At 44.4% G+C, this 14,687-nt stretch overlaps 1 protein-coding gene across 6 annotated transcripts in view; it reads left to right on the top strand.

Annotated features, from left to right (window-relative positions):
- Positions 1 to 14,687, top strand: part of NOD1 (nucleotide binding oligomerization domain containing 1) — a 55,996-nt gene that overhangs the window by 1,043 nt on the left and 40,266 nt on the right. Inside the window, exon 1 of one of the 6 annotated variants that reach the window (XM_064487477.1) lies at positions 9,284 to 9,400. The exons of the other annotated variants lie outside the window; for them this stretch is intronic. The gene's annotated coding sequence lies outside the window, so the exon portion shown is untranslated. Of the gene's footprint in view, positions 1 to 9,283; positions 9,401 to 14,687 lie in introns of those variants that run through there. 6 annotated transcript variants of the gene reach the window in all.

Consider the following 14,687-nt stretch of genomic DNA (forward strand, 5'->3'; position numbering starts at 1 on the left):
GCAGACGGACCAGCTGCTCCCAGTGTCCTGCATGGTCCTGGGGGCCTGGCAGCCTTCCTCAGGCTTCCTGAGGTGCAAAGGAAATGAGACAAGGCTTGGCAGGGTCGCGTGGATAGTTTGTTCAGAAGAGCCTCTGATTTCAGTTTCTTGGCACATTGTGAAATACGGAATTGCCAGATTACCATGCCCGCTTGGTTCTGCTTTTCTAGAAATGCCTCCATTCTTGGCATTTAAAAATAAGTTCGAGGAAACCAGTAAACCCATGGCCTTGACAACTTCGTGGTTTTCTGCTTTAAGGATGAAGCTAGGTGTGCTTGCCACAGGGTCGGGTTTGTCCCACCTAAAAGCTGCCTGAGATTTCCCATATTCAGGGAACAATAGCTCTACCGTGGATATGAAGTGTGCACTGGATGTACCGTTCTCACCCTGGGGGTAGGTGCTGGGGTCAGTGAGCTGCAATCACAGCAGGCAGGGCCACTGGACAAAACACAGACTTCTCCTGCATATGTGGGGCAGATAAGAAAGGTAAATTTAAAACAAACAACAGCCTAGGAGAAGAGAAGACTTACAAAGGGTCTAAGGAGAGTAGATACTGTTTTTGTGTAATGAAGAAGTAAGTTCAAGCTTTGGAGCCCATCAAACCTGGGCCCAAATTCAGATTCTGTCATTTCTGTGATATGTGACCATGGGGACATGATGAGACCTCTCTGAACCTGTTTTCTTTCTTGTAAAATAGGATTAAAAATAGTGGCTTTGTTCTGGGGCTCACTTAAATGAGACAATGTGTATCAAATGCCTGGCAGGGTTGGGGGATGACCCACAGTAGCTGCTCCATCAGCTAATACAGTTACTAACCACTGTAGTGGTGATTTGTGTCCAACAACTGTTTATTTAGTATAGCCACAGTGAGGGAGGGTTTCCAGAAGTTGCCTCCCTTGAAACTCCATTCCCGTTCTTTTCCTTCCCTGCTCAGGGGAAGGCTCTGGGGCTCCTCCCCTCTCGGGCCTCCCCTCTTGGGCCTGGAGTCTCAGGCCACCAGCTTCTCTCCCCAAAGGGCTTATTAATGGGTCTGGAGTACAGTTTTATTCCATGTGATAGGAATGGATTTCTTGACAAAAGAAGGCAGTCCTTAATCTTGAGGCTTCCTCCACCCCACGGCCACATATATCAAAAAATGAGCTCCCTTACAAAGCTGGGCTGTTTCCAGGGTCTCAGTTGATATGGGCACACACATGACTCTCCTGCTGGCAGCATCCTCTGGCCATGCCCTGGTTGTACCTGTTTTGCTACTAACTCTTGGCCTAAGGACAATGAATCCTTCAATGACCAAGAAGTCGGGAATCTGAGGGAGGACCACATCCTACAATTGTCAGTAGGGGTGTTATGCCAGCTGAACCTTTCACTCTTCCTACTCTCTGTCATTAATGATCACTTGTGTAGTAACAGCAGCCCTGTGTATTTTAGATTAGACATTAGAAATACTATAAACAGTGAAGTAATGTAGTCTAAAGATCAAGTGTTTTTACAGTGCTGTCGCTGATACTTGCTTAAATGAGAATACCAAATTCTTGTCTCTTTTTATCCGAAGAAAAAGAGTTCAATATTTCTTTAAAATCTAATACATAAACCTAAGATTTGGGGTTTAAGTTATCAGTTTCTTCCACGACTATTGTTCTTTGGTGGTTTTAGGCAAGATGAAATTTTAAAAGGTGAAGTTTATACTGGTGCTGAATTTTTGTCATGTGGAAGTTGTAGATATTTTGCAAGTTTCTGGAAGTCCTGTTTTCTTTTCTCATCTGGGCAAACTCAGCTGCATCTCATACAAAGGGCCTCCTTTCATCCATCCACAAGGTCCAAACTTGTTTTGCGGAAAACTCTCCGGGGCGTCAAATACTCAATGATGGCAGGTGTTTCTGTTCGTTTGTTTTCCAAATTTGACTCTTGTAGTAAGAGGCGAGTATTCACTGCCATTTCAATTAATTGATGGTTTTTACCCAGTGCTAGGAAGTTTGTCAAAGCAAGACTTTCTGGCTTGAATTCTTCTTGTCTTTTATCTAGAAACTGCCACAGACCAAACTGTGGGCAGAGATTCTGGTGCGGAGTGGCCAAGGCAAGCTCGCCACCATCCCTCCTCCCCTTAGCCGCCATCCCAGCCTCTGGAGCTGTTGAGCCATCGAGGCCGAGGACGCTGTGATGCTGAGGGAATCCTACCTTGGCCCCTGATTGGGGCCCGGTGCCCTGACAAGGGATCTGCTTCTACAGACCCAGCAAAGCAATTGTGTGTTATACGTCAGTAAGTCAATTAGGGCACTCTCTAGTAAACTGCCCACTTTGAGGTTTGTTTTGCTGATTAGTCATTTTCCTCTAAATTAAAGAAAACTATAGTTTTCTATAGAACTAATGAAGAGGTCAACCCGAGGGCCCAGGTAATTTGCAAAGTGAGCACCAGATTAGCACCAGGTTTTGGTAGGTTAATATTTTCATAAAGCACAAAAAGTCACCACTGCCATATCTTTGTATCAGGATGACCTTTCTCTGTGTCATCCTCATGATACAAGTTAGGGGCAGGAAAGAGTTGGGGGGATGGAGTGACTTGGTACATGCTTTGAGAGTCACACTTAGCTGGATAGGGCATCACATATTGCTAAGGAAAACCCTTCTATGGTAGGAGAGCTGCTAAGCGGGTGATGATTTACATGAGAAAATATTTGTTCTGGTTTCCAAGAGATAAAAGTCTAATGACTAAGAACTTCCCATGCTTTGTTTTAACACATTCCCTGATTGCTATCTATGACCAAACCTTCTAGAAGGCATTGGGTGGAAAGCTAGACTTTTCTTTGGGGATATCCTAACTCCTTAAAATTCAGGACAGCTGCCCGCTTCATGGAGAGGGCCATTCCAGGGCCCCACTTAGCAAGGCCAGTGTTTTCCATTTAATATGAATTCAGGCACGCAGGTGATTTCAAGTGGAATTACGAGATATATAACAAATATTAGGCAGGCAGGACTTAAATGGAACCAAACCATGGACTTTGATGTCAGAACTGGGGTCAAGCCCCTGCTTTGTTCCTTAACTAACAGTGTGACCTCAGCCAAGACAGTTAAACTCTCCAACCCTGTGTCCTCCTTTTATAAAACAGTCATAATAATTCTTTCCTTACAGAGGGGTTTTGAGTAGTTCACGAGACAGTTACTGTAAAGCACTCAGCACGCCACCTGGCTTTCAGTAAATGGTAATTATGATGATGGGAATGATTATGACGATTACCTGGGTTCAAGTGCTGGTCTTGCCATCTCCTAGCTTTGTAGCTTTAAATAAACTACTTAACCCTCATGAGCCTCAGGTTTTTATATCTGTAAGAAGCAGATAACTCCATCAATTTGGAAGGATTGGCTTGAGGCTTTAATGAAATGCAATAAAGATGCATCTGAGCTAGTAGACCCTAACTAATGATAGCGAACACCTACATAGGTTTACCATGTGCAACACTGGTCGGAGGGCTATAGGTTTTTGTTTTGGTTTGGTTTTTTAGCTCATTTAATCTCCCCAACAACCCTATGTAGTAGTTATTGTTTTTCCCATTTTACAGATGAGACAACTGAGGCTTAATGAAATTAAATAACTAGCCCAAAGTCAAGATAGTAAGGATCTGAAGCAGCGTCCAGGTTCCTAATCACTGTACAGGACTCAGCGAGTGCCCCTCCCTCTCTGCCCAACTCCCCACCCTGACACGTGCCTCCTGGAAAGGGCCCACAGATGTACTTGTGCTCTTTGTAGGGCCGTGTTTCTGGATACAGGGCCCAGCTTCCAAAGAACTGCCTGCCTCTACCTGCTGATGGAGTGAACATAGGAGACTTTCCCCCCCATCTCCCACTCCCAACCCTGATTTATAACTTTTAAACCTCAACCATTGCTTACAGTGGATGATCTAATATCTACTGGGGGTGGGGGGGGGGTGAGGCTGGTATTGACTGACCTTATTAGGGTGGATCATGTTGTTTATTTTTAGGTAGATGTCTCAGTGCACTGAGATTGTTAGCCTGGGTGTAATAAACCACAGGCATTCTGTGTCTCTAAGCCCATTCTAAAACATTCACAGGGACAGGTGGGAAGGCTATTTGAGAAGACAAAAACCAGGCCTGGAAGTTTCTAGAATGGGGTTCAGGCAGGCACAACAGTATGTAAACAACACCTCATAGAAAATGCAGTAGCCTGTTCCAAGTACACAGCCTTTTAAGAAAATTCCTTTCTCACCTTTTTTTTTTTTATACCCCAGTAGCTTTTGCCTCCTTTTGAGCTCTGGCAATCTTCCAAGAAGCCTGGGTCAGTGGAACTCAGAGCCCAGAAAAGGGAATTCTCCATGAGTGAACTGTAAATGCTTCAGCATTTCTGATAATGAGCTGGTGGTTGTTTTTCTGACCTTCCCATGAGTGTGAAATGCTTTGCTGGCTCCCCAGCCTGGTGTTGAAAGCTGTTAGCTATGTGTATCTCCTGGTTCCTCCCGGCTCTTTGGGGCTTCAATTTTTTAACATGTTAGTTTAACAAATATTATCAGAAGACCTTGCTGGTGTCAGGAATCTACTAAATTTGGGGGATGCAGCAATGAATGAATCCAGGGGCCGAGCACCTGGCCAAATGGAATTTGCCAGCTCTTGAAGGAGGAAGAGGTGGTGAACACAAATAAATACGTAGTCATAAATGGGGTGAGTGCTGTAAGTGAAAACAACAGTATGTCATGAGACAGATGAGCAGAGCTGTACTAGGATTAGGGGAGTCTGGAGTCTGTGCCTCCAAGAATGAGCCTTTTCAGCTAGTTCTTGGGAATGAAGAGTCAGAGCATGCCAAATTCAGGGAATAGCATGTTAGAAGGCTCAGAGGTGGGAAAGAATGGGATGTGTAGAGGAAGGTGCAGAGAGAGCTGAAGAATGAACCAGCTCGGAGAGGGTGTAGAGAAAAGGGAACCCTCCTACAGTGTTGGTGGGAATGTAATCTGGTGCAGCCACTATAGCAAACAACATAGAGATTTCTTAAAAAACTAGAGTTATCGTATGATCCAGCAATCCCACTCCTGAGCATATATCCAGAGAAAACTCTAAGTTGAAAAGATATATATGCCCCTCAGTGTTCATAGCACCACTATTTACAATAGCCAAGACATGGAAGCAACATAATTATCCATTGACAGATGACTGGATAAAGAAATGGGATATATATACAATGGAATACTACTCAGCCATAAAAAAGAATGAAACAGTGCCATTTGCAAGAACAGGGATGGACCTAGAGATTATTATACTTAGGGAAGTAATTCAGACACAGAAAGACAAATATCATATGATATCACTTATTTGTGAAATCTGAAAAAAATGACAAAAAGGAACCTAATTTACAAAACAGAAACAGACTCCCAGATATAGAAAACAAACTTATGGTTTATCAAAGGGGAAAGGAGTGGAGGGTGCGATAAATGAGGAGTTTGGGATTAGCAGATACACACTACTATGTACAAAATAGATAAACAACAAGGACCTACTGTATAGCACAGGGAACTATATTCAATAGCTTGTAATAATCTATAATGGAAAAAAATCCAAAAAAGAAATATATATATATATATAGATATATATAGTTATATATATATAACTGAATCACTATGCTGTACACCAGAAACTAACACAATACATTGTAAATCAACTATATTTCAATTAAAAAAAAACAACAACAGCAATGAACTAGTTCAAGCCAAGTAGAGCCTCCTGGGCTGGGAAGGATTTGGAAGTTTATTGTAAAGGGCAGTGGGAGGCCTTGAAGAGTCCCCACTCCTCCCTTTTCTCCATGTCCGTAATCTACAAGGAAAAGATAAGTAACAGCCCCTACTTGTTAAGCTTTATAAACCTTGTCCTTCGTGTATATGTGTGTGTGTGCCAAAACCCAGTATAAACCTTGTCTTAATGAGTGAGACAATCCTGGAGATAGAAATTATGGTTTGCAATTTCTAATGAAGGAACTGAAACTCATAACAGAGAAAAGGTGGCAGAACCAAGACCTGAAGCCTGGCCCCTAGCACCTGCTCCGTGGTTTTCTGGAGCAGATGTGCGTGGGTGCGTGTGGGCCAGCGAGGTGCCAGCATCCTTCAGCAGGAGCCCTGATGGATGCACAGGAGTGGAGTCCAGTCCTTCATGGCTCCTTGGAAACAGGAATGAAAGGGCCCAAAGAGCGGAGGCAGGCTGGCAGCGTGGGTGTCAGAGTGTCGGAGTCTGCAGGTAGAAATGCTGGGAACGCCTAGCCAAGGGAGAAGGCTTTGAACAGTTTTTCATGCTACTCTGTTCTCTCTCTGGCTTTAGACCCAAGGCTCTAAAAAAGAGGTGCTTTCCCCACCCTATTCATCTACCAGGGAATTTGCATACACTTAAAAAAACAGGAAAAAGACTATTTGAGGTTTTGGGGTCACAGAAAAAGCCTCTGGCTTTGGGGCATCTGCATTGCCCCCTTTCTCCTCACTCCTGTGAAGCCGTCCTGAGGTCACAGAGTGAGAGGTGATGGCAAATCAGGTGTATCCCTAAGATAGGTCCTCACTGGGTGGGGGCCCACACGTCCTGCTTCTCACAAGACTTGGCATCTTCTCGACCTCCTGCTGCTGCTGAGGGTCAACTCCCACACATCCTAGGCACCGTCCAGCCGAGCTGCAGATACACTTGTGTCCCAGACAGTGAAAGTCTCCAGCTAAGCATTTTGGCCAGTGATCAGCCGAGTGTTTATTTGTTCAAGGCCAAGTTTCAACGCAAGCCTCTGAGGTGACTAACATATTTTGTTGTTGTGAAGTGCCTTTCATTTGAGAAGTTCCACACACTTTCTGTTTTATTCCTAAATGCCATCTCCAGACATCTCCAGCTTCCAGACCTGCCACTTCTGTAGAACTTTCTTCTGCATAAGCACTGAAACCCACCTGTAGAGCTGCAGATCTGGGTCTGATTCAAGGCTCTGGTGTCTTATGTTGGCTTTCTTAAGATTAAAAATATCCTTTATTAAGATAATTTTTTAAACTATTTTTTTAATTGAAGTACAGTCAGTTGCGATGTGCCAGTTTCTGATGTACAGCACAATGTCCCAGCCATGCATATATACATATATTCATTTTCACATTTGTTTTCATTAAAGGTTAACACAAGATATTGAATACAGTTCCCTGTGCAATACAGAAGAAACTTAAAAAAAAAATTTTATTTACTGGCCCCTCAGATGAATGCCAAGCATGGTGTTTTGGAAGTTTGTTTTTCAAAGCCTGGATAACACCAGGAAAATGGAACTTAACGATTGTATATCAGCCCCATAAGGCACTGGGTGGTGGCGGGCATTGTCACAGAATAGTAGGTGATTATATGCCAAGAAAATGTATAGACTCTTAAATGCTCTGGAAATTGAGGGCTTTGGTTAATACTTTAAGGCAGCAGCTAATAGAAAAGTCTTAGAGCAATAGAAAATACTGGTGCCAGCAAATCTGAATTTATCTACTAGTGAACTTGAAACATGACACTCCCTAAGTGAGCCTGTGAATTCTGGAAATCCACATATCCATTCAATGAGCATTAATAAAGCACCTGTTATAAGCAGTGTGCTTTGCTAAATTCATTCGACGTTTTTAATCTAGCATCCACTCTGTGCTGGAGATATAGGGACTAACCAGATGGACACCATCCCTAGAAGTCAAATGCTGGGCCTCAAAGGCGCACCAGACAGAAGCCCCAGTCTAGAACACCCTCTCCTTGATCATGACAGATGCTTGCAGCATGACCAGTGCTGTGCTAAATGCCATCTATGTATTAACTCATTGAATTCATACACCAGTCCTGTGAAGTAGGTACTATTACTATCTGCATTTTATAGATAAAAACACAGAAGCACAAAGGGGTGGTATATTTGTCCAGAACACACAGCTAGTGATTGGAACCAGCTAGCCTGGTTTTAGAGTTTTGCCCCTTCCTTGCCACAGTCAAACGATGTGATGAAAGAACTTAGAAGGAAACAAGTGAAGTGCCATATCCTCCGAGAGAGGCGGGGATGAAGTACCAGGGGCGTTCCTGGGGCGGAGAGAGGGGCCGAGGGGAGGAACACAGTGAGGTGTGGCCTGGGGGAGGCTCTCGGCTGCTGAGGGGCTACTCTTGCCAGAAGTAAGTGAGAGGGCATTCACCTTGGCACCAGGAGACCTGGGTTCTAGTTCTGGTTGATCCAGACAAGACTCTGCCTTGCCCAGTGCCTCAGTTTCCTCATCTCTATTTTTATTTTTAATGGAGGTACTGGGGATTGAACACAGGGCCTCATGCATGCCAAGCACGTGCTCTACCACTAAGTCATCTTCCTCCTCCCAGTTTCCTCGTCTTTAAAATGGGGGTGTTGCATAGTGTTCTGTTCCATACCAGAAGTCTACAGTTCCAGTGGAGAAGGGAGGGCTGGCTCTGCGTGCACTCTGAACAGGGTTTCTTGACCAAAAGGAGATGCCTGGCTCTGAGGCATGTGAAGTCAGACGTTAGAGTTCTCAGAAGGCCCAGCCAGCTGTGGAAGGATGGCTGCCTTCCATCAGCGTCCACTCCCGAGTGCTCACATGGTCTGTGTCTGCATTCCTCCCTTTGTAGGCAGGATGGCAGTGTCTGTATCTGGAGCTCAAACTATGTACTACTTCGCAAGAGAGAGAGAAAAGGAGACTGAGAGATGGAGGGAGTAAGGGAGAAAGAGAAGAGAGATTGGGAGACTGACTGACTTTTCTGTCTGCTTTAAAATTTTAAGGGATCACATGCTTTCAGATCCTTAAAGTAAATGAATGTTAAGGGAGCTTAAAAGCTTCATATAATGATTGTAGCCTCATCCATTCTGCTGAATTTTCTCCAGAGGGGCCATTAGTAGTTTTCAGGCATGACAGAGACATATAAGATTGGGCTTGTTTTCCAGATTAAGAAATTGAAAACAAAACAAGAGAAATGAATAAACTCCCCCAAACCTCAAAACCCAAGAGAGATAGATGTAGACGCTTTAAAGAATGGCAGCCTGGGTTTATCTAGTTTCTGAAGCCTGGAGCCCAAGTTTTTGTGGACTTCGCAGCAGGGAAAGGAGGACCCGCTGGAGTTGACCCATGGTGTGTGGCCTCTGAGCCGTCCTATCAGTGTTGTATGTAGATGGGCTTGGTCTCAGCTTCCTGCTCAATTGCTGACTGTGGAGGGGGGTTGGTCTGCCCACCTTGTTGTTGGGCAACTTGAAATAGGGTGGAACCTTGCTGTCCACGCCATCTATGTCAGCAAACACACTGTGATTATCTTCATCACTGTGAGACCGGGCTGAGGAGGCTGCGGGGCCCATTCACTGAAATGAAAACTGATTCCAGAGGGGAGTTTCCCCAGGAGAATGCAGGTGTGACCCTCAGTGCTCGTGGGCGCGTGTGTTCAGGTTATGCTGGGGTTTACGGTCAGGTTGGCAGAGCTTGTTTTTGTTGGCAGGTTGCAATCTGGGTAATGTCATCTCTGAGGTCGGTAGGGACCTATTTGAGGTAGGCAGTGAAGAATGGCTTTTTATTACTTTACCTTAAATCTGAATTCAATAAGTAAATAACAGTGATCAATTCCTATTGTCCAGGAGTGTGGCAGACAGAATGTTGTAGAAGCTTATATTGTGCGTGGCAGATGTGGCTTTGTCAGAGGTGGTATTTGCTGGATAGATTTGAGCAATAGGATGTGGTTTTAGCAGAAAGAGAGGAAAGAGCTACAGTGGTTTCCTCGGTAACGGTAACTATTTGGGTGGGGAGCAGATAATTGCGTGGAAAGTGTGAGGTAACTTTGGCTTCATCCATCAAAACTGAACATCACTCAGGGTAAGAATGTTACACAGAAGGCAGCTGAGCCCGTGTTATTGTAAAGTGTTCAGAGGCTTGTGTTACATGAAAGCAAATAGAAGACCGAGGAAAGGAGGAAACGTTTTGTAATCCTGGAGCATTTTTCGATGTGGTATTGCTTGAGGTCCTAAGGTTTAAAAAAATCTACTTGCAAGTCAGTTTTGTTGACTCTTTTGCTCTGTTCCATTTTTATAGGGCTTGATTTTTCCATTTAGATTCCTCATGTCAAACCAGATTTAGTGGCAATACCATGAGTGGACAGACTCCTACTAAATTGAAGATATGATAAAACTGTTCCCGCCCACAAACTCATCAGCCTGACTGATATTTTACCAAACCAGGAGGAGCTTTCCATTTATTGACAGGTGCACAAAAAGAGTCATAGCATTCCATTTGAGTGTGTTTGGTTTTAATGAATTGTCGTTTAGTTTGATGGGGACTGAGCACTTTTTCCTAGGAAGGTGGGCTCTGAGTTGAAAGTCAAAGTTCCTTAAAACAAGGTGATCGCTGAGAATGTTGCATTGACCTGCCACCAAGTGTCCTAAGATGCTTTGATGATTACAATGGCTCTAAAAGAACTTCAAATTAAACAAGTATATATTTTTCTTATACAAAATTAAAACATTACAAATAAAAGTGCTGTACCAATCCTGGTGCCTTTCCTTCCCTGTCCGGAAGTAATCTCTTTTCATAAAGCGTGTCTTCTTCCAGACATTTTTCTTTGCATTTATGTTCATAGGTGTATGCTTGCCAAAAATGTATAGTGTTTTGTGTCTTTAGGGCAGACAAATGGGCAAATTATATAAATGTTATTATACTCCTTCTGCAACTTGCATTTTTCAAATGGCAATATGTCTTGAAGATCTTTCTGTTGGTACATAGAACTCCACCGCATTTTTTTCACCAGTGATCATATCTGCTGAGCATTTACGGTTCCCATCCAATGATTCTAACAAGTGGTTGTGGTGGTGGACTGGGCTGAGACAGCTGAGGTTCTGATGTGGGGCAAGTAGCTGGGTGGAGTGAGGTGACAGGATCTGGGACCACAACAAGCAGATGCGGCCACCTCGGTACCAATGAGGAGAATGTGTGATTTGCTCGTGTGCCTTTTTTTCCTTCTAAACAGTAGTATTTTCTTATGTGGATTACTTTTAAGTCGGAGGCAGGAAGGGAGTGATGCTTAGTTTTAATTAACTCTTAATTCAATAAATAAAGTCGGTTTTATGGTATCTGGAAAAAAAAATGTAGTGGCTTACCTTTACTGCGAGTGGTCCTTTAATGTCGTGGAGAAACTGCTGTCGTGTGAAGGCAGGGAAGGGCCTGTGGCGAGCATCTTGGGCCTCCTGCTCTGCCTCCAACCAGCTGTCTGGCCTGTGACAGCTCACTTCACCCCCACTGGGCTTCAGTTTCTTCATGTGGTAAATGCTCTTCTTGTCCGCAATTACGGTACCTATCAGGCTGGGCTAGGTGGTGCTGCAGGGACAGACAATTCCAGAATCTCAGCAGCTCAAACAGCAGAGGTTTGCTTCTTGCTCACAGTGCCCATCACAAGTTGGCAGGAGGGTCTCCTCAGCGTCGTCATCTGTGGGCCGGGCAGACAGAGCAGCCACCAGCTGGAATGTTGCCAGCCCTAGTCTTGGAGGAAAAAGAGAGTTGTACGCTGACAAACTGTGCACTGATGCCGAAAGCTTCCTGCCTGGAGTAACTCATTCCACTTCTGCTCCCATGTCATGGGTCAGAGCAGGTGACTTCAAGGGAGTAGGGACGTGTAGTCCTACCTGGTACCCAGGGAGAGAATCCAAACTATTTGATGGGCAGCACGCTTCTCTCACAGTGCTGTTTGTCAAGGAAGGGGTAGGGAAGTCTGTGAAAACTGTCCTGGGGTCAGTAAAGTCATATCCCAGAAGCTGATCCTTTCTGTGTACATGAAATCATTGTCCTTTTCCTGTGGCCTCCCAGGTGCCAGAGAAGAGCAGCCCGTTTGGGAACTCATTTCCAGAGCTTAGGGACAGAGCAGTCAGGATAGGAGCAGAGGCTGATGGCCCTGGGCTAGATTCCATAGCATCTGGATGCCAGCAAAACCTGGCCTTGGCTTTGCTTATGTTTGTATTTGTTTCCAGCTTACATGCAGTAAAAGTAGAAAAAGTCAGCAGCAGAAATACTTGCAGAACAACCTGACTCCATGGAAATCATTGTTTAAAAACCTCTGGGTTGTAACCCTACTTTAGAATCTGCTACGCTGTTGAAGAATGTTTTAAGGAATGGGGCTGAGATCTGTAGGAGTCTTATCGGCTGTGTTGCAAGACCAGTTTGTAGAAAGCTGTGGCATTTATTTTGAAATATATGAATGATGATTCCCAACTATTGGATGTGTAAGAAAAGAGTGAAATCATGAGGCCAGCGTGGATGCTGGGAAATGACTGTTGAGGTTTCTGTTCTTGGCGTAGCCCCCTACACCCCCATCTGTTGTGACGGAGCCCAAACTGTCTGCTCATCCTGGGAGCCGACATTCATACTCACACTGTGGGCGGGTGACCTCTGCCCTTGGGCTCTGCTGGATGATTTTGCAGAGAATGAAGCTGCTGCTCAACGGACATGTTTGCTAGTGTCTTCAGGGAACACTGAAGTGATATATCTGTTTGGGGTTTAGTCTAAGGATTCATGGGATGGGGTGGCACGTCTGGTGGCTGTGGAGACTGTCCCTCAGCAGTGGGCAGTCTTTTCTTTTGTATTGAAGTATAGTCAGTTTACAGTGTTGTGTCAGTCTCTGGTGTACAGCAGAATGCTTTAGCCATGCTTACACATACATATATTCATTTTCATATTTTTTCATTATAGGTTACTACAAGATATTGAATATAGTTCTCTATGCTATACAGTAGAAACTTGTTTATCTATTTTATATATAGTAGTTAGTATCTGCAAGTCTCGAACTCCCAACTTATTCCTTCTCACCCCCTTTCTTCCCCTGGTAACTGTAAATTTGTTCTCTATGTCTGTGAGTCTGTTTCTATTTTGTAAATAAGTTCATTTATGTCATTTTTTTAGATTCCACACATAATATGGTATCATATGGTATTTTTCCCTCTCTTTCTGGCTTACTTCACTTAGAATGACAATCTCCAGGTCCATATACGTTACTGCAGATGGCATTATTTTATTCTTTTTTATGGCTGAGTAGTATTCCATTGTATAAATATATTACAACTTCTTTATCCAGTCATCTGTCAATGGACATTTAGGTTGTTTCCATGTCTTGGCTATTGTAAATAGTGCTGCTGTGAACATTGGTGTACATGTACCTTTTCGAATTAGAGTTCCCTCTGAATATATGCCCAGGAGTGGGATTGCTGGATCATATGGTAAGTCTATTTTTAGTTTTTTGAGGACTCTCCATGTTGTTTTCCATAATGGCTGCACCAAACTACATTCCCACCAGCAGTGTAGGAGGGTTCCCTTTTCTCCACACCCTCTCCAGCATTTATTGTTTGTGGATGTTTAAATAACGGCCACTGTGACTGGTGTGAGGTGATACCTCATTGTAGTTTTGATTTGCATTTCCCTGATAATTAGTGATACTGAGTATTTTTTTCATGTGCCTATTGGCCATTTGTGTATCTTCACTGGAGAAATGCTTATTTAGGTCTTCTGCTCATTTTTGGATTGGGTTGTGTGTGTGTTTTTTGTTAAGTTGTATGAGCTATTTGTATATTCTGGAAATTAAACACTTGTCAGTTGCATTATTTGCAAATATTTTCTCCCATTCCATAGGTTGTCTTTTTGTTTATAGTTTCCTTTGCTGTGCAAAAGCTCTTATGTTTAATTAGGCCCCATTTGTTTACCTATGGCTTGTGTGCTGTGAGTTACTGGTGCTTGGCGTCTCTCTGGGTGTCTCACATCCAAACTCCCTAAGAGACAGAGTGTCTTGCCTCTTCTCTCTGTCACTTTCCACTATAGAGGGCTCCAGTAGGGCTCCAGGAAGCCTTTGGGAGCCCTACAGATGGCCCTGGGGCTCTCTGGTCATTTCCCAGTCCGCCCGCTCATCACTCTTGTAGTCTCGTGTTGTGTGTCCACCTGCCCGGCCAAGCTGTAAACTCTGTGGGGGTGGGGGCTACTTACCCCCACGTGCCTCAGTGTCCTTATTGTAAATCGGTAGTAACAATGACCTCTGCCACCTACAATGGTTCCAAGGATTGAGTGAGATAACAGTAAAGATTAAACAAGATAATAATTACTGAGCATTCACTGTATCCCCACCCTGATCAAGGCACTTTGTGAACATGAACTCAATCTTTACGGCAACACTTGGAGGCGGGGACTGTCAGAGACCTGGAGGGAAACAAAGGCACCGAGAGGATGGCTGACTTGCTATGGAGCAGTGGAGTCAGGTGTGAGTACTCAGCCCAGCTGGCTCCAGGGACCACTTTTAACCCTTACATTATCCGGCCTCCTGCAGTGACTAGGCAGTGTTAGGTTGACATTGGGTGCCTGGTGAAGGACTTACTCATTGTTAATGATGATCAATGACTGTCAGAGCCATACTGGGGCCCCGTGCAGTGTAGACTTGACACTGGGTTTCCAGAGAAGGATGAAGGAGGCTGTGGCATCCCAGAGTCTGCCCAGCGCCCCCACCTCCACCTGCCCCCAGCAGCCTTTCCTTGGACCTGTCCATGATGGATAGCATGTTGTCGTGTGATTGGCAGCTAGTGGAGGCTGCAGGGCAGGGTGTCCAGATTTGCCCTGGCAGTTTATGCAGGCAGAGCTGGGTTAAAGAAGGGGCTACCATTTGGCATCAGTTTTGATCCTCTG

Source organism: Camelus dromedarius, chromosome 7 (genome assembly GCF_036321535.1).
Source record: "Camelus dromedarius isolate mCamDro1 chromosome 7, mCamDro1.pat, whole genome shotgun sequence".
Taxonomy (NCBI): Eukaryota; Metazoa; Chordata; class Mammalia; order Artiodactyla; family Camelidae; genus Camelus; species Camelus dromedarius.